This window comes from Triturus cristatus, chromosome 3_1 (genome assembly GCF_964204655.1).
Source record: "Triturus cristatus chromosome 3_1, aTriCri1.1, whole genome shotgun sequence".
Lineage (NCBI taxonomy): Eukaryota > Metazoa > Chordata > Amphibia > Caudata > Salamandridae > Triturus > Triturus cristatus.
The window spans coordinates 911161315-911181719 of record NC_140583.1 but is presented as its reverse complement, the minus strand read 5'-3'; the positions used below and the strand labels follow the sequence as shown (position 1 = coordinate 911181719).

At 44.9% G+C, this 20405-nt stretch overlaps 1 protein-coding gene and 1 long non-coding RNA gene across 6 annotated transcripts in view; one reads left to right on the top strand and one right to left on the bottom strand.

Moving 5' to 3' along the window:
• The window catches only part of TANK (TRAF family member associated NFKB activator), a 299318-nt gene that overhangs the window by 66553 nt on the left and 212360 nt on the right, over positions 1-20405 (top strand). The window lies entirely within an intron of this gene.
• Positions 1-20405, bottom strand: part of LOC146861263 (uncharacterized) — a 72139-nt gene that overhangs the window by 41862 nt on the left and 9872 nt on the right. The gene's annotated exons all lie outside the window — the stretch shown is intronic.

The window sequence follows — 20405 nt, the reverse complement described above, 5'->3', positions numbered from 1 at the left end:
CAGGATGCTTGTTTCCGGTCCAGGGAAGACATGGCTTGGCAATTCGGGCTGGACTGTTCCCATGAGGCACAGGGTCAGACTGATTTGCATATGGCCATGTCTGAACTGGGGTGGTGGAGTGAGCTAAAGAATGATGATGGATTAAACCCAAAACAGTTGACTGGGGGTGAGTGTTTGATTTGCTCTAACGCTCCGTCCATCATCCCCTTTGGTATCGCTTTATAATATAATTACCAGCTCTCAACCCCATAGAAGCTACTTCTTTCGACGGTCATTATGGAGATTGTACAGGTACACCTTGGCTGAGTAAAACTGTGAGAAGACACATGTCTTTCCACTGCAGTACAGTCGGTGCTCTCCTTCTTTCTGTTCTATATGCTTGATGACCTCTGTTTAGATGCTTAGACCACTCTATTCTGTCGTAATCACCACCATTATTGTATTATCGCCATGTGCACTCTGTTGACTTGCAATAGGCCTGACCTGCTATGTATCTGAAGGCATGTTTGCTGCAACACATACCACTTGTAATTGTGTGCCCTGTAGGAAAGTATACCTTTTGGCATGGTTACCACCCAATTTTTGCCTGACTCTGATGCACCTTTCACTGAATGTGCACTGGGTTCCAGCTAACCAGGTTCCCAGTGCATGTGTTCTTTTCCAAAACTGTACCCTTTGGCATACCTCTGGCCACATATAAGTCCCTTGTAAAAGGTACCAGTGGTACCGAGGACAGTGTGACCGGAGAAGGGCTGCAACATGTAATGTGTCACCCTAAGAGATCTCTCACCAACCACATGCACACTGCCACTGCAGCCTGCAGGTTTTGGTGCAGATAAAAGTGAAGATTTGAGCTGACACACATCCCGGTGTGGAGGCCTATCAGCACTTCAAGAGGCATGGGTAAGTCACCCCTACTGAAAGCCTTACAGCCCTAATGCAGGTTGCACTATGCCTCATGTGAGGGCATAACTGCATGAGCAGATATGTCCCTATAGTGTCTAGGTCCATTCTAAGTGCGCAGTGAAGCCATACTGAGTACATGAGCTGGGTACTTGTCACTGTGAGTTCCACAGCTCCATGATGACTTCACCAAATTCCTAGATGTTTGGTACCAAATGTCTCCGATTAATGAGCCCACACTGATGCCAGTGTTGGATTCATTAATAAATCCACACTCTAGGGGCTGCTCCAGCCTTCCACCTCTAGACTTGTTTCTGTCCCCTGAGGTGGGAGCCTTTTTCTATCATGGGTCAGAAACAAAGCCTGCTCTGGGTGGAGGTGCTTCACACCTACCCCCATGCAGGAACAACATTGAAAGGTGGTGAGTCTCAAAGGCTTCCTATCCTTTGTCATGCTGACCAAGCCCGACTTTTAGCGGCAAGGTCAGCTGAAATATTAGTAGCAGGAGAGGTGTGTCCCCTCTCAGTAAGAGCCACACCTAAGGTGCCCTGAGCTGATGTGACTCCCTCCTTTCAAAGTCCTCCATATTGTTTTGGAGGATTCTAACCAATAGGGTTAGGGGTATTTCCCCCCCCCACCAGAGGGAGGGGACATACAAGTAGGCACCCTAAAGGCAAATAGCCCATTGACTACTACCTTCTAACCCCTGTATCGCCCCTAAATTGAGTACCCCTGAACCTTAATCCTTAGATTACCGACAACCTACGAAGTGGAGGACAAAGAATAGCTGTGCGGCAGTGAAGACTGAAGACACCAACTTACTTGGCTCCAGCCCTATCAGCCTGTTTGCAGCCCTCAAAGACCTTGCTAAAGAAGAAGGATCCATCCTTCACACCAGCGACCTCCAGAACCCTGGGAGGACTGCCTGCCTTCTAAAAAGACTCCTGATCTCCCGTGGACAGTGGACCTGTCCAGAAGAAAAACAACTTTAAAGACAAAGTACTCTGCCTGTGGGACAGCGAAACCGACCACCTCTGCACCCGATGCCCATGGCCCGAGACTAAGTGGCCCACCATTCCAGAAAAGGTTCCGCAGCGATCCTGAGCAAGAGACCCTTGTGGGTTTACCACTGTTGGACTTCACATCGACGCCTGTAGCATCTGCACAATGACCCCCCCCAACCGCGACCGCACCGGTAAGCTGATTTCCGATGCCAAAGGAAACGCCTGCACCCGGAGCCTCTGAGCCTTGCGGGGGAAGGGGGGGACAACCAACTGTATCACGAGGCTCCAGCACATGCCAACTTACCTGTGTGGCTGTAGGTTTGAATAGATCTGCCTCCTTGCCTGAGCCTGCAACCTGTTTCCAAGTTCGAGATTCCCAATTTATTTGCATTGGGCGTCTGACGCTGTGTTGGCACTCTGCACCCCGCTTCCCCAGTGCCACTGGAGGTGTAAGTTTGGTGCTGCCTTGTGCCCCCCCTGTGCTTACCTTGACCCCTAGAGACTGGGTTGCCAAACCGTGCAACTCGTCATCAAGGAGTACCTATTTGATTGTCCCCTTTCTCCGTTGGATAACATTAGCACCAGGTCCCGAGTTTGTCCTCTGCATCTGACTACCTCAGTGCCTCTGGTGGTGCAGTTTTGTCACTAACCTGAACCTTACTCGGTACGGATCCTTTATCCAGAAACTCAGTATTGTAGATTGTTTACTTACCTGCACATTCCTGATTGTGTTTCATCCCATAGACTAACATGGTATTGATTGAAGTGGGCAGATTGCATAAGGGCTTAGAGCATCTATTATTGTGATAAAGGGGTAGCATTTAAAAAGAATAAGTTGCTATTTATTTGTTCAGTGTGGCCATTCATAAATTGTTGCCATTTTCTCAAAATTATTTTAAAAACTGACAACCTAAAGAATGCTGCTAAGAAAAGGCTGTCCACCCTTTGTGCTTGGGTGAGTTATCCAGAGATTGTCAAGTAACAACTAGAAGATGTTGATATTTGGAGGGGGGAAAGAGGGGAGATTCACTGCAAACATGAATTGGGCTTCCTCTGTGAAACCCCCCAAATATGAGGGCATTTGACTTTGTTTGGCACTTGACACTCGTTTTACACTGGCAGTGCTCCCTAAGTTCACTGATAAATGATAATAAGGCTATGCCATATCTCCTACTAGTTTGCTGGGGAGAATTACCCAGCTGGTTGGAATTATAACCAATATAGTGCAGACATTATTAGCTCCCTGAGCTCTTACCCACTTAGAAATTGGGTTAATGCTCGTTGGGTGTAGATTGTGCGGAGCTAAACTGTTATGGAGAAAATATACTTGGCACATAGTAGTGTTTTGCTGAATGTATCAAGAGCCTCAAAACCTGTTATGATTTAAGATTATTTTGGGAAATTGAATACTAAGTTCAGTTTTTGAAAGTGCAACAAAACTAACAGTCCAACGTTAAGTAACTGACACTGTTGCACTTCCACACCTTAATTATTTTATGTGACTCTGATTTTTACAGCTTTTGCCATGCTCAATAAAAGATGGCTGGAAGATTGAGTGTCTCATATTAAGATGTAGGTTGTGCATTCTGCACAGATGAAACTGTTATGTAAATACTTTCCATTTGTCACCTTTTATTGAGAGAAATTGTTGCAACTTTTCCTTCCAAAAGCAGGTTTTACACACTTGTAGGGAAGCTTTACCTACTTCTTAAGTCTACTGCTCAAATGGCCATTTAAATACCCTCTGTTCTTATGTCATAAATATGATCAGCAGGCTGCTATTCTACTATAAATCCACATAATGGAACATCAATCTTCATTGTCAGTGGAGTATACAGTTATGTTTTACTGTAATTCTGCTAACCAAGACTATCTAATGCCCAGTATAGCTTTAGCATGCTCAAGTAATGGTTCCCCGTGCACTTGTTTTGTGTCTTGTGGCATAAAATACTATTGGCCACAAACTTGGAACAGTGGTGACTCTAAAAGTTCTCAAATATACACAACCAGTGACCCAAACATAAAAATGAAAATTGGTGATTGGGTAAGAAGTGCATAATGCAACCAGGCATATTTTTAGTAAATTCAAAACATCCAGGCATCTGTGAAAGCGCTGAATTCGCTAAAACTGTGACAAAGAGGCACTAAGCTGAGAACAAATTTTCAAAACCTAAGGTTGTATGGCAGTGTGGGATTGAATGCCAATACCGCAACCTATGTTAGGAATTTACAGATTTGTAGAGAACAGGGAGAGGTAGGAAAGTTCAAAGATGGTATTTCCTGAACTCCTGAGCTTGCAATAACATGGAGTGCTCACTGATGTAGAAGGTTTGGCGCTTGCCCTTAGTGTTTTAGGGCAAGTGACAAAGTTTGTTTAGAAAGTTGCTGCACACCACAGTAAGCCACAAAAACAGAGTTTTGAAAGGCTTGAGTAGACAGAGGAAGTAATTGTACTAAATAGTTGGATAAAAGGCAGAGCTGGAGACTTAGGGCCTGATTTAGATCTCGGTGGACGGGTTCCTCCATCACAAACTATGGGATTTATATTTCGGTGGATGAGATCTGTCACCGTTGTGACAAAGTAACCCGTCTGCCGAGATCTAAATCAGGCCTTTAGTAGGACTTTCAACATACAAAGGCATTGCAAATGGGCAGATTAAATGAACCTGGCAATTAATGTACGCACCCAGGCATCAGACATAGGAAATATCCATCAATTTGCTAACTGAGGCCCACACAACAGACTCATTACTTAGGTACACACATCTTACCCTCAAGTAACTACTCAGAAGGCAAAAATGTATAGGTCCCGGCATTATGTAGAAGACTTATCCCTTGGGGTTCATAGTTCTAGGGGGCTCTTGAGTTATTTTACAGCTGTCCGTCTGAAATATAGATCTTACAAGGGCAGACCTCAGGAAGCAGAATTATCTTTAAGGTTACACAGATATTATGCATTCTGGCTTTAGACCGCAAAGATAGCCCACTCAATATACAGAATGCATTGTCTTAAATCTAACATTGGAGAGCTATCTTGCAACTCACATTTATCTTACAGCCCAAACTCTCAGACAGGACCACTGTGCCAGCGGTTTACACAGCTATTGCAGGCCTAGATATTATAGGAACTATCCTTTCCGATTAAATGGATTTCACCAGCTGAAACTACAGAACTACACCTGTCCATATTCAGACCCAACAGCCTAGGTAGGCTTTCAGACAGCAGAGCTATTCTAAGGCTACATATCTTGCAGTCATGTCTCAGACAGTAGAGCTATCTCTCAGCGTACACAGATAGTAGAGACTCAGATTTTAGCAGAACTATATGCCAAGTTGTATTGATCTTACAGGCTGAGAAAACAAAAACACCCCCTTGATACACATAACTATTCAGCTACAGAGGGTTTTATCCTGCACAACTGTGTCCTAGAGTACAAAGGGTTAAATGCAGCAGTCACACTCACGCTGTAGCTATATCCCTCGTCGAACGCAGGGTGTACATTTTCAGCCAATACTCAGTGAGGAGCACTATCCTCGATAAATACAGAGCTAACTAGCTCTAGTGGGTTACTGCCAGCAGATCTGTCCCCCCCCCCCCCAAAGTGCAAAGTGCTTGGACAGCAGAGCTGTCCCTCAGCATGCACATAGGTTACCCCTACACAAGCTGCCAGACAGTAGTGCTATCTCTTGGAATACACCCAGCTAACCAGCTGCAGTGCCCCACTGCCAGAAGGTCTTTCCCTCACATCACTCAGAGCTTATAGCTCCAGACCAGTCTCAGTCAACAAAGCTATCCTGAAGTAAACACCTGGTTTACAATATCAGCCATATCTCTGAGAGCTGTTCTCCATCAGGACACACATCTAGCCAGCTCTAGTGGGACTCAGTCAGCAGAACTATCCCACTGAGTTAACAGGGCTTATATACCCATACAGCAGTGCCCTTCCGTGGAATACACGGATCAACCAGTTTTACTGGGTCTCAGCTAGCACAACTATCACTCAGTGTGCACAAGGCATACAGCCCAGCCAGGTCTCAGACCACAGTGCAATCCGTAACAGTTAACAGAGCTCCCAGCCATAACCAGATGTCGATGTCAATCAACAATCTGAAAAAATATCTTATTAAAATTAATGAAGTTTTGAAAATCTTGATCCTTGACTATGGCCTTGCAAGCATGGCATTCTCCCATGATATTTTTCATAAGAGAACTGACTTATAGGGACCAGACTTTTTTGTAGGAGGGGTTTGGTGGCAGTGTCGCCTCTGTGGCCTTCATCTGCCAAGTTGACCACATACTGCTGAAGAGATTAGTGTATCACTAAACAATTGCCTGTTTCTAGGAGACTTGGACGTGCTAGTCTATTGACATATTGCAGGTATTTTTGGCGACAGATGGTGTAGCATCACAAAAGGTTAGTGGATACCTGGACATAAAATCTGCTGGGTTCCTTTCCTTTCCCAGACAGTGAACAATGTTAAACTATTAACCTTGTAGATGAAGACCCCACCTCTCAATATTTGAAGACATCTTCATTTCTGGGTTGCCATTAAATGGAAATTAATGCTCGATAATCACTGATGATGGTAAACAGATTGCCGTACACAAGCAGAAGGAAGTGCTACTAGGCCCATATGGCAGCTAGACGTTTATTCTCTACTCGGAGTAGATTTGTTCTGGACCAGTGAGGTTGTGCTTGACATGACCTGCAATGCGATGGGGAACTTCAAGGTCAGTGTCTCTCTGAGCAAGTACTGTTCCTAGACCTAGGGCTCCCATCGACTATAATCTTTGTGCAGAGGTAAGTGGTGAAGTATGCCAGGTCCTCTGCATTCAAATAATGTTTGCCATTCTTTGGATCACTGGAATGGAGCACCAATTTTGATCAAACTTCCTAATGGAGGACTAATTGCGGTGAAAGGAACCAAAAGGAGACAAACTCAGGGATACAGTAACAGATGTTGACATTGAAACGTTATCTGGGGTGGGACAGATTCCATTTTTCCATAAACTATGAGTGAGGGCTTGCCAAATTGACATTTGTACTTGTTTAAAGTCACATGTACATTACTCAATCCTTAGCAGATGTTAACTAGGGTCTCATCATGCCCTTTTCAGGATGATTGGCATACAAGTACATCATTGCTGCAATGTAAGCAATTGGGGATGCCTTGTATAATCGTACAGGTTTCCGCCTGGAAAAAACACAGCAGAGGAAACCCCAAAGCTGATTCTTTTGTATCGGTAGACTCCACAGTGTATCGCAAATGTGATGATGTACCTGGAATTCTCTTCTAGTTGATAATACCCTTTGTTTAAATCCAGGTTTGAGAACTGGTGTATCTTTTCCTGAATTTGGGGTACCAGGTGTGTTCTTCATTGAACTGGAAGAATTAAGCACATTCAAATGTTGTCCCGTGCTTGGCATTTCAGGACAGGGACAATTGGGGATACCAATGGTATGGGATCAATGCAGGTTGAATGGAACCCTGCTTTAAGAACGTTTTCAGGTTCTTAAACTGTTTCTTTGATGTTAAATGGTATTCCTCTGAAGTCAAGAGCGACCTGCACTGCCAATTCATTTAAATGTATACAAATTTGATGCTCTTTGAGTTTGCCAATACCCTGAAACAGCTTAGGGAGCACTCAGCTGACATCTGAAGTCTCCCTTCCTTCTGACACCTTGGCAGCAAATCGACACAAGACCTGCAGATCTAAAGCCAAGCAGGCACTCCGTACCAGCAGCAGCCCCCACTACACAGACATCGGGTTTAGTGGAATTAGAAGGATGAGAGCTGTTTATGAAACAGTTCTAGACAGGCGAGATGTCTTTGAGCCATAGGCATATGTTAATGAAGATTGGTTAGGCAGAGTTGCTAATTCGGTATCAGTCTGAAATTAACCGTAGCACTTGTGTCTATTAGGAGTATCAAAGGCTATCTCTGACAATTTATCATCATCATCCTCCATCGAGACAAGACATTGCCTCGAATAGAGAAGACTTTGGCCATCTCTCATTGTCTCTCCCTCCCTCACTCTCTGCGAAAAATGAAGTGGGTGGAGGATCAATGAGCTGCAACTTTTCTGAGAAGTTGATGCCACCGTGAGGTTTGCTAGACTTTGGGTCAGATCGTTTTGTGTCACTCAGTGATAGAGATTGTCAGGCATTGCTCTTGTGCTATGCTTGGGTTGGGCAGATGTTTCAGAAGCGGACCATTTTACCTGTTGTTGCATATGCTGGACTTGGACTGGTGTGTGGCAGGTGGTATTCACACCAGTAGTATACATGTTTAGGGTCATTATCTTTAGTGTGCAGTACTTTAACAGTGTTTACCACCTCCTCAGTTATATATCAACGTTAGGGTCTCTTCAATATTTCATGCTGGTATTTGCTCATGTGAGAGGCCAGATCCATGGTCAGTATTTCTATAGCTTGTGAGGTTTTTGTAGCTGCTTTGGTGGGAAAGTGACAGAATCACACCCTGCAGTTATCTGTGGATGGAGAGACTTCACAGTCTTACTTTTCAAGTATGCAGTGAAGAACAAACTTTTTAAAGCGGGTAACAAATGAGACAGGCGTCTCTCCACCCTTTGAATAGTGAAATGAACTATTCATATTTTTCTTAGATAAAAAGCATGTTATTAAGCATGTTTTTGAGTTTATCATAAGAGTTACTCGACAGATACTTGTACAGGTTGCAGAGCATGTCGACAGAAGGCAACATGATCTTCGCCTAAATACAGCAAACGCGGATGGTGTAGTTTGCAATGAAAACAAGGAACAGAGAATGGGTGAATTGAGAGCACACTGATCAATAACAGAGTTACTGTTGTCCATGTACCACAAGTATTGTACCTTTATTTCTGGTTAATTCAATTAACAGTTAAAAGGCTTACCAGAATGTCATACTGTCTGCTACATCTAAAGCAAGGCCCCTTCATCTTTATGATCAGGGAGCCCTTGTTGTTGTATCCTCTCTGCTTTGTGCTCGCACCTTCTTGCCCATCCTGCCTTCTACTGCCCCTACAACCTTCCCAGTGGCATGGGTGGTTGCTCCCTGCGCCAGGAAGTGGCACCTGGGTCAGGGGGAAACGGGGATACCACATCCAATGGAGGCATGTTGCTTTTCACGAGGGTGAATAGCTTTACAAAGAGGATGACACTCGACAAATATTTTGTTAACCTTAATTGAATCTTCCTAGATGTCTAAATTACCTTTCCAGTTCAATTCATAACAAAAAAGCATCATGATGGCAACTGTCTACACCACTAAAATAGAAAGTGAAACTGAGAGATACATTTTGCAGTTGTATTTTGGCCTCGCCCATTCAGGTTCCCTATCAGCAGTGCGTACCAGTCGATGCTAAAGGAGAACCTGTTTCACATTTTTTCTGGCAATCTCTAATAATACTTATTAATTGAAGAGCTCTAGAGTATGTTCTATGCCATGAAAGCCTAGACAAAAAGTTGCTATGGCACCACCCTCTATATTGAAACAGTTTCACGTTTTAACTTGGTAGCTGCTATTTCCAGGACCTGCTTGGGAAGAAAGGCAGATCACTGTCTTTTAAAATTCTCAGTTTGTGGTTTTATGTTGATGTCTTTAGACCTTTAAATGTCAGGTATAGCAAACAGCAGGTCCGATCACTGGCAACCCTTGAATGATACCCATGCAGTTTCTACCCATCTGTTTACCACCAGCATCTAGAAATCTGACATGACCTATTGTTTTATTGCAGTCATCCATTTGTGTCTGCTTGTTTTTCAGCAACCTGATTTTTGCTACAAACCTGTTAGAGCCAAGACCAGTCAGTCTACAGACCACTTCATTCTCACATGTTTAACCATTTGAAATATTCCAAAGAGGCTGTATAACTCTTATTCTTGCTGGACCATCTGCAGGGTGACATATTGTCCTACTGACACCATCGCTCTTAATTTGTCATTCCTACTTTTCCTGCTTTGGTCTCTGTCCATCACATAGACTAAACGAGAGAAAACAATCTCCACTGGCATTGACACTATCTTCAATGTCACCCCTAGAAACTGGAAGTGGTAATTGAGAAAAACACCAGTGATATTCTGCACTCTTGGAATATATTCCAGCTCTTAGGAAAATGTTTGAAGGCAATACTGACACTTGCAAATCCTAGCTCAACCGGCTGATTGCGGTCGTTATAAAGCACAAACACAGTCCCCCACACACCTATGGCAGAGCCAACATTTCTATCACCAAATAGTTATGTTCTGCTCCCTTCAGGACGCAAAAGCTACAAATACATTTCTGCCCTCTCACTCTTGTATCAGAACTGAACCTAAAGCATAGGCACTTGTGTCAATAATAATGATAGTTCTATTGGTGATGATAAGTGGCCTTGGAGTTGATAAACCCTTGAAGTCTCATCCTGTACCTTCTTGAGTACCTGCTCCCACTAGGTGCTCCACACAAACGTTATTAGTTTTAAGAAGACCTATGTTGGACTGCCTTTTGAAATGGGATATAAACATTGCCTAATGTTTGGAAAGCCCAAAGAAAGTAACCACTCTTTGTTCTTTGGTCATAGCCCGAGCTACGCTGCCTCCACCAAACTCTCATGGTGTCCAACTCTCTTTCAGCAAATGACAATATGCCTGTAACCTTAAGCTTGCTCTTTTCTTTCCTCATGGTTAAACTATTCATTTAAAGATGTTCAAAACCTATGCAATATAATATCTTCTTGAGACTCAGTTGTGCCGTATTCCATAGGCCATGTTCGGATAAAGCAACACGGGGTGTGTACTTAACTATCATTTGCCTCATCCACTGAAAGACAGTGGATGCTGAGCCAGGATAAACGTCATGCCCATAAACCTAGAACAACCTTCGGGAATGGTAAACAAAGGGAAATGCTTATATTCTTCATTCAGCACAATTTAGTGGTGAGTTGATGGAAGGTCAAAGGTTGAAAATATCGTGCCACATTAATCATCACCAGTATCTTTCTGATATTGGGGGTGTATGGCAAATTACTATATGCCTGGCAATAAGCCCATTAGACTTCTATGGGAGCAAACTTGTAAAGCTGTAATTTCTTTAATTGTAGTAGTTTCATATGGTGGGCATTTGGAATAAACCAGAATGACAGATACCAGGAACAATAGACACTCTTCCTGCTCCCCTGCACTGTAAAATGATTGATTCTGCACACGTTGTGGTAGTTTTCTCATGTGTCTATGACTGACTTCTGCTGAAAGACAGTAGATGTAGGAATGACAGACAGTAACAATGTCTCCACCAGCTATTCCGCAATTGTCCAGACCACAGTCTAATTGGCCCAGCCAGATTCTCAATACAGCAGAAATTTGTACTTTTATGGTAATGCTACCTCACCATTTCTGCTAAATTACCAGGTCTATTCTAGATTAGGGCTATAATAATTTAAAATCTTTCCTTCTTTGCTGAAAAGGTAATCAACACACTACACACTTCTTCTATATCGGACACATTCTCTCTCACAATAGGTTTAACTTCAGAATAGTTCAGGATACAGACTGTCCCATTCAGTTACCCTTTTCCCTTATACTTGTACCCATGCGGAGTACTTACGGTTCAGCCTACTGGGATAAAGCAAACCGGGTGCATGGCCAGCCAAGATGGCCGAGTGGATGCAATCCTCAGAGGCTCTGCCACCATCAACCGCAGATGAGGGGCTAGACGCCTCCAACGGGGTCGACCAAAACACAGTGACTCCTCCCTTTTTCGCAGCCAACTACTATCGCCGAGGAAAGGGCGATTTTGATCAGAGAAATCGGCGGATAATGCCAGAAGGAAGAGACGGTGGGCAGAGCTAACATGGCGCCAAGCGAGGAGATCCAGCTGTAAGATTGTCCCACTGCGGGAGGCGACCTGCTGGAGCATCACTGAGGCAAACCGCGGCATCAAGAGGGCAAAGTGGCCACCCTGGGAGAAGCGCAGACATCTTTGTGGGACGGCGGCCCGGTGAGTGCAGCATTGAGGGTGGACGGCCGATCTGGCAGGTTGAGCTGCGCAGCCCCAAGCGAGGCGAAACCTTAGTAGACCAAGAGCGGCGATACAGGCACTAGTGTCGGTGACCACGGAGGCTATGGGCAACGTGGGGGGATGCCTGACTTTAAGGTGGCGGCCACGTATTCCTAAACCGGCTGCCACGGTTAAAGAGATAAGGGCTGGAATCGGGCTGCGACTCCCCCCACCCCCCCGCGGTACAGAGGACACCACCGGACTGTTGGACGCTGCAGAGATACTGAGGAGTTAGCCTTGGGGGGGGGGGGCAGGTTACCAAGGCCACTGTGTCCGGCTGGGGAGGCCCTGCTGCTGTTGAGTGGGCGACGTGAGTTTGACTTAAATGGAGGAATGGGAGTCATAAGTGCCTCCTAAAGCACCAATGGGACTCACGGGGTAAGAAGCCACCTAAACACGTCACAGTGAACGAGGGGGAAGAGAGGAGCCCTCCTCTCGCCAGCAGCAGTGAGAGCGGAAGCACGAAGGAGAGAATGGAGAGAGGGGGTTGGGCTGGCCCACGGAGCTGAACTGAGGGGATCTAGCCTCGGTCACTCATAGCCGATGCAACGCCATTTGGAGAGAGCCGCGTAGCTGGAGAAGCCTTCTTGGTTCTTAATGAAGAAAAACAGAAGCTTGCGGGACATTAGGCCACAAGCCAAGATCTCTTTCAGGAGGTGTAGCTCGTATCCAGTTAGTAACTCTTGAGATCGCCCAAAAACTTGCATCCACAATCTAATAGGGTCTCAAGCTACTTTGCAAAAAACGACACCCAGGGGAAATCTGGGCTGCTGGGGATGGAGGAGAACATGTTGATGAAAGAAGATTTGATAACTTCGCAGTTGGAGTTCAACCGTGAACTAAGGGAAGAACTAAAGACAGACTGGTCTCCCTAGATGCACTTAAAACTGAATTACATGGAAAGTTGAGAACGCTCCAACAGGATGTCGACTCAGTGGGCACAAGACCAATGGATCTGGAAACTAAAACGGTGGACTAGGAGCAGCGCATGCAGCTTGCAGAGGATCAAATAGAACTTCTCAACACCCAACTACAGGCCTCCATCTTGGGGAGGGAAGATTTAGAGAATAGGTCACAACACGACAACATTATAATTAAGGACCTAGAGGAAGGAGTGGAAGGGACCGACCTAGAGGCCTTTATGGTGGGCCTCTTTGAAGAAACTGTGGGTGAAACACACTTGAAGATCAAAGTGGAAAGGGCAGATAGAGTGGGGAGGCCATTACCAGGAGACAAGCGACATCCACGGGACATACTGGTGAAACTACGCTCCTTCAAAGTGAAAGAGGTGATCCTGCAAGCTGCAAGAAAAAAAAACACAGGGTGTTGTTTCGGGGATCATCGCGCACCCTCTATCAAGACCTAGCTCAAGCAACTCTAATGCAAAGACAGGCGTCCCACCCAATGACAGAAAAGCTTAACAGAGAGCACATCAGGTACAGTTGGACATTTCCCTTTGGCTTGGCGTCCGAGTATCGCAATAAAGTCCACCATGTGACGGCTCTAGCGGATGCCTTAGCCCTGCTGGATGTACTGCCTCTGCAGAGTCTCTCAGGGCCCCATGTAGAGGAGCTATGGCTTTCCCAGAGGTGTCCAAAGGCTCATAAGAGGTGCTAATGATATGTTGGGGCGGGATGGCTACCCACATGCTACCCCACGCTAGAAAGAACTTTGATGCAGAAGAACGCCATGCCGTGAGTAAAGGTGATGAGACTCAGAATCTGGAGGTGTATCAGCCAGACATTTAGCATATCAACGTAATGGTCTTAACTCTCCACTTAAGCACCATAAGATTTGGAAATATCTAGCAGATTCCCACTTCGATATAGTAGCCATAGAGGAGACCCACCTCAAATAGTCGGAAGACCACAGATTTAAACATAAACTTTATCCCCTGATCTGTCGCTCCTCTGCCTCGGCTAAGCACAATGGGGTGGCATTATTATTTCCCTCTCTATTGCAATTTCAGCCAACAGGGTACAAGACAAATAGGAAGGGACGTTGGGCAATGGTCAATGGGAGTCTCAGAGGGAAACAATTGGACTCAATCTATGTTCCCAATACTGGTCAAACAGCCTTTCTCCAGTCCTTTCTAACGATGTTGGGCGGCTTTGCTGAAGTAGAAATTATACTAATGGGGACTTCAATTTAACATGGCACTCGAGGGTAGACAGTACACACCTGCATAGAATGTCCGCCAGTAGCCTTCCGAAGGGATTGAAACATGCAGTACAAGAATTAGGGTTGCTAGACGCATGGAAATCCCTCCATCCCGCGGCTAAAGAGTACACTTTCTACTCACACACCCAACGCACATACTCGAGGCTAGACTACATCTTTATTAGCAAATCCCTGCTCTCCGAGTTTCAGGCCGTGCCTATACACCCTACCGTGATCTCTGATCACGCGTCTATCTTGATGACCTTGGAGTGGGTTGCTCCATCAACTAAAAAGGACAGTGGTATTTTCCTAGCTCCTTAGTGAGGGACAGACTTCAGTGAGATGAACTTAAGAAAGCAATCCGCAAGTATTTCAACCTAACCTGCTCCACTGACACCAGCCCCACAAATAACTAGGATGCCTTTAAGGCAGTGCTGAGAGGCAAGTGTTTACAACTTATGTATCAACTTAACTAGCAAAGAACACACAACAGTGCACAGCTAGAGGAAGAACTGAAAGCGTGTGAAGGTGTTCCACACAGCCACCCCATAGGCAAGTCACCATGCTAAAGGGAAAACTTAATGCAATCTATTTCAATAGAGCCGAATATGCGCTGCTGAAACTGAAGCAGACTTCATATTAACATGGGAACAAGGTGGAAGCACACTTAGCGAGACAAATAAGAGTCAAACGAGAGAGATATATAGGGGGATATAGGGGGATTTAGGGGAAAAGACAGAAAGTTGGTGGGCTAGGAGGAAGGAAAGGCGGAGGAGTTTTACAAAAACCTTTAAACCACGGACCAAACGGACAAGATAACACAACTCGATTTCCTCGGCTCCATTGAGCTCCCACAGGTGTCGACACCTCAGAACCAATACCTGGGTGACATTATCATAGAGGAGGAAGTTCTGGCAATAGGCAATAGGTGGGCTGAAGCTCCACAAATCGCCGGGCCCAGATGGCCTGACTGCCCAGTTTTATAAGACCTTTTGATCTGACGTGGCCCCCCCAGCTGACCCTGCTTTTTAATCACACACCGACATAGCAAGTAGTAACACGCTCGATAAGCAAAGCATTGGTGTCTGTAATACCCAAACCTGGAAAGGACCGACAGCTTTGTGGCTCATACCGACCAAAAGCCCTCCCCAAGCTGTATTAAAAAATCTGTTTAAAAAAATCTTGATTACACAGCGGGAAAACCTAATGCTGGAACTAATTCATCCAGACCAGTTAGGGTTTATCAAGGGCCGGCAAACCCATGATAACTCAAGGAGAGTTGTCCATTTAAATGAGAAGTCCACAAAAAAACACATTCCGGCGGTCGTACTGGGGCTTGACACTGAGAAAGAGTTTAACTGGGTAAACTAGGCCTTTATGTTCCAGATGTTGAAAAGGTTTGGTTTTTGTGACCCTTTCATTGCTATGGTCCGAGCCTATTATGTGGAGCCTAGAGCTAGGGTGACGGTCAATGGGGTACAATTCAGATTTTTTACACTGAGCAGAGGGACCAGACGGGGATGTCCCCTCTCTTCGTTGATATTTGCCTTGAGCATAGAACCCCTGGCGGTGAAAAACCAGAGATTAAAGGCATCATGTTGCCAACGTAGAATATTAAAATATCGCCTTTTGCCGATGACATATTGCTTAACCTTACAACATCAGAGTTCCCTCGCAGCCCTACAGGTAGAGCTTCAAAACTTTGAAACACTAGCAGGCTTTCAAATCAATTTAACAAAATCCTATTTACTGAATCTGACCCTTCCTAGGGTGGAAATGACTAATATAATAGAGAATACCTGCTTCCAAGAGGCAGAGAAAGAGATCACCTATCTAGGAATACAACTCACGCCCAACTTATCGGCAATATATAAGGGCAAATTTCCTACCATCCTGCAACGATTGAGAAGTGATCTTAAACGATGGTCGCCATGTTCCTCTCTTGGTTGGGAAGGCGACATGCACAAACGATGGTGTTGCCAAGGCTTTCTATTTATTCCAGGCGTTGACCATAGAGATCAGTTGTGAATTTCTTACTGCGCTAAAGTCCCTCAGCATCCAATTTATCTGGCAGAAGGGACGGGCCTGCTTATCGTACAACTTACTCAAATGCTCGAAGAAGGAGGGGGGTTTCGGGCTACCTGATTTCTACCTCTACTACCAGGCAGCCCAACTATGAGAGAATATTGATTGGTCAATGCGAGAATCGGATAAGCCCTGGCTGCACATGGACAGAGCAATAGTGGGTAGAGCTATCTGAGACACCCTGTGGAAACCTAAAGACCAGTGTCCCCTCAACGCATACTTAAGTACCCCCACAGGGCCTACCCTTAACACCTGGTACAGAGTAAATAAAAGGGCCAACTGGACAACATTCCCCTTTCTGTACACCCCTATTCACGGCAACCCGGCCTTCTCACCAGGATTACAGCCGGGACCCTTTGAAGCTTGGAGGGAGGGAAGATACCTTACACTGAGGGATTTATTCCCTAACTGGGATATACTGACATTTACAAATAGCAGACATAAATCTGATTTGCCAGCATGTGAACACTGCTACTACCTGCAGTTGAAACACTGAGCAATCACTTCAGAGGTCTGAGAGGCAGTGACCAAGAGCTTGACTCCTGTTGAGCAGTTTGTAAGAAAAATGGGATCCTTCAGGGCCACTATTACTTTCCTATACAATCTTCTCACCACGCAGCGCTCCCCTCAGCCACGGTATACCTCTTACTGGGAAAACACTTTGGGGACAAAGATAATGGAGGAGAAATTGAATACATTTTGGGAAGGTATCCCCAAATATAATCACTCCCTAAGTATGAGAGAAGCGCACTACACACTACTCTACGGCTGGTACTTATACCTGGCAAAGTTGACAGAAAATTTCCTCGGAAACTTCTGGTTTATGCTGGCGAGTTTGTGGATTGCTGGGAGATTTCTATCATATTTGGTGGGACTGCTCAACCATTAGGACATTTTTGACCAAGATCTTGGCGCAAATCAAAGAGATCTTCGGCTACCCAGTGCCAAATACACCAAGCTATATCCTGCTAGGTTTACGTGATGACCCCTTGAAACGTCAGACTAAGCAAGACAGGACTATTATGTGTCTAGGTGCAGCTAAGTTGGCAATTCCAGCGGCATGGAAAAAAACAGAGGCACCCTCCCTAACACAGTGGTGACTACAGCAGGCTATAACTATGGAAAGGATGGCAGATATTTTTAGAGATGATTTAAAAAATGTTGAATATGCGTAAGGGTCCACTGGTGGCATTTCTCACTGCTTGTTCTTCTAGGACGAGAGCACTATATTTATTCCAATTTTAAGAGAGACAATCGCGCTATAACTAGAAAGATCATTTTCATGAGCAACCGTTGAAAGAGTAGTGCTACTAAACGGAAAGTTAGCATTTACAACACAATTAGAAGCAGACATTAGGTCCCTGAGTAGTTTGTTTAATTGTAGTAGCATTCAGATATGGGAGGAGGGTGTGGGAAAGAGGGTTTTCCTTTATCTTTACCCTCCCCTTCTCTTTTTTTTCTCTGCCTCTTCCTTTGTTGTTCCCGTTTTATCTATATGACTAAGAGACTTTACAGTTTTTGGGTGGAAGGGTCAGGTCCTATGCATGTATGAAATTGGGAATATGTCACTCTTTCATGTTTTAGACGAAACTGTAAATATACAATGGCATATTGTTGTTCCTTGAAAGGTAGATGTAAATGTTGGACATACCTGTCCTTGCTAGTTTACCCTGGAAAAATTCTCAATAAAAATAATTTTTACCTCCAAAAAAGCGAACCATAGCCTCCCGCAAGGAAAGTGACTTCTGCTTTATGGCTGCCCTCAAATGTTTATCTCTCTGCCGAGGTGAGGAGAGCTCAACAATCACGCTGCTCACAGTTTCTGTGGTATCCTTGCATACCCTGAAAGGAACCCCAAATGTCTTCAATTGGACCTTTTCCACCCCTCACAAATCCAAGTAAATACCTCACTGCCTTAAACATTTCCTCTGGTAGTGAGATGGCTTAGTTATGAGGGGAAACCAAGTACTCTTAGAGCCCTCTTCGTTTTCCAATGATTCAGTTTGAGCACTAAGTTTTGTAATGGCCTCACCTGCACATTCTTTGAACTACATAAAATCTTCCAGAATGGTCTTGGACCCACTTTATTATTTTCCCATGGTCAACTATACACAAAATAGGGGAACCCAAAAATTCCCCAGATTGGGTAGGAACATCTAAATATAATAAGGGGGGTCCTGAACGGGTAATTTTGTAAAAGTATGATTCAATTTCTTCTAGGATGGATCCAACCAAGAGAATCAAGTAGCATATATTTGACAAAAATATCATAAATGATAACATATGCCCGTAAGGAGGAGTACTCTGTGTCAGGCACTATCAGATATAAACAGTTTAATAAAAATGATCTGTTCTTCAATGCTGATACATGATGGAGACATATCAGTGTAAAGGTTCAAAAACGTTAGCACGCACCAATGAAAGTCAAATATTCACTAGAGTAAGTCCAACAAAACAAAGAGGCTTATGCCATCTGATGCTGCTGCTCACTTCTGCTCTCACCATATGCTACTGTAGCTGGCATTGGTTTAGGTTCTGCCTCTCCCATTCTAGCCCTTCTTGACTCTTACTGGGTATGCAATGCATGATCGGTCTGCTCAAACAAGCGATTCCTACTTGAACTTGCAACCCTTTGTGATCTGGCATACTATATTTTCCGCCCCTTCGGGTTCCCTTGCCTTTGAAGATTCATTCCCCACTAAGTCACAACCTGAGATGAAGCTGAAGCATCGCCAGAAAGGTCCAGCACTACTTTACAGAGGTCACCATAGCACTACCTTATTCAGGTGACCAGGTGAGACTGGCATGGCAATATGCAACTAACTTGAAACATTTGAATTTGTCTAGGTAAACTTAAATGAGGTATTGTGGTACTAACTTTGACATGAATGTAGCTAGTAAATTGTGGAATTGGCATGAAAATGTGGACATAAATGGGGCCTTGAGAAGGTGGCATGCAAATGTCTACCTAACTGTGCTCTGTGACTAGAATGGAAATGTGATTCTAGCTGGGAAATTACAAGTTAGGAATGGTAATGTATACCAAACTTAGGAATTAAAATAACGATTATTGGTAAAATGCTCATTCACTCGTAGTTTGGCGCTGAATAACATTTTTATTGTTACCTGACTCTATGTTACTCCCTGCATGGGATGTATTAGTCCACAGAAACACCAGGCAGGGTTTAACCGTCCAGCAGTGGTGGCTGCTGGCAATTAAAACCGGTAGGGCGGCGGGGGCAGGGGGAGTGACGAGGAGAGGTTGGAGAGTAAAAATAAATAAATAAACTTACCTGCCACTCCGCTCTACTCCTGCTGACGGCCGCCTTGTTCCTCCTGCTCCTCGTGTCCCGGAAGGCGGAAGGGGATGGTCCCTCATGACACGGGCTCCCCACCCAATCCAGACGCTGCTTTCTAGCATGAGAGTAGGGCCAGGAGGTGTCTGAGCGGCCTTGTTTGCCGCTCAGACTGTGCCTGGGAGCCTGTGGGGTTCATCCAACTCGGCCGTACAATACAGCCGGGTTAGAGAAACAAAAGTGTGCATGTGTATTAGAAATGGGGGTCTCTAGTTGGCAAGGGTTTGCACCTTTGTCCAAGTAGGGACCCTTCCTTCTAGTCAAAATAAGGGAGTTGCACTCCTAAAATAACCCCTACTCGCCCCCTTGGTAGCTTGGCACAAGCAGTCAGGCTTATCTTAGAGGCAGTGTGTAAAGCATTTGCACATAACCAACAGTAGCACAGTGAAAGCACTACAAAATGGCACCACACCAGTTTAGAAAAATATCAAATATTTTTATATACTTAAAACCAGACCAAAACGATAAAAATCCACAATACAGCACTTAGAAATCTTCAGTAATCAAAATAGACTTGAAATACAGTTCCTTAAAGTCCATAGCTCCGTCTGGTTGTCATGTCACAGTGAACAACAGATCCAAACAGTTCTGGCTGACCGCGAGGACGCGGGCCAGCTACGGTGTCGGAAAGAACCGCAAAACAGTACCTTTAGAAATGGAGGGCATAAGCAACCTCTCGATAAGCCCCGAAAGGCCGGCGTTGGTTCCGGAGGTCGATGCAGGTGTCGTTGGGCCCTTGAAGTCACACGCCTTGCAGATCGAACTCCTTGCGGTTGAAGTCGGGAACATCGCCAGGCGTCAGGTGATGCGGTGCGAAGTGCAGCGGTGCGGTGTGCAGTGCCCTCAGGTCGCGGTG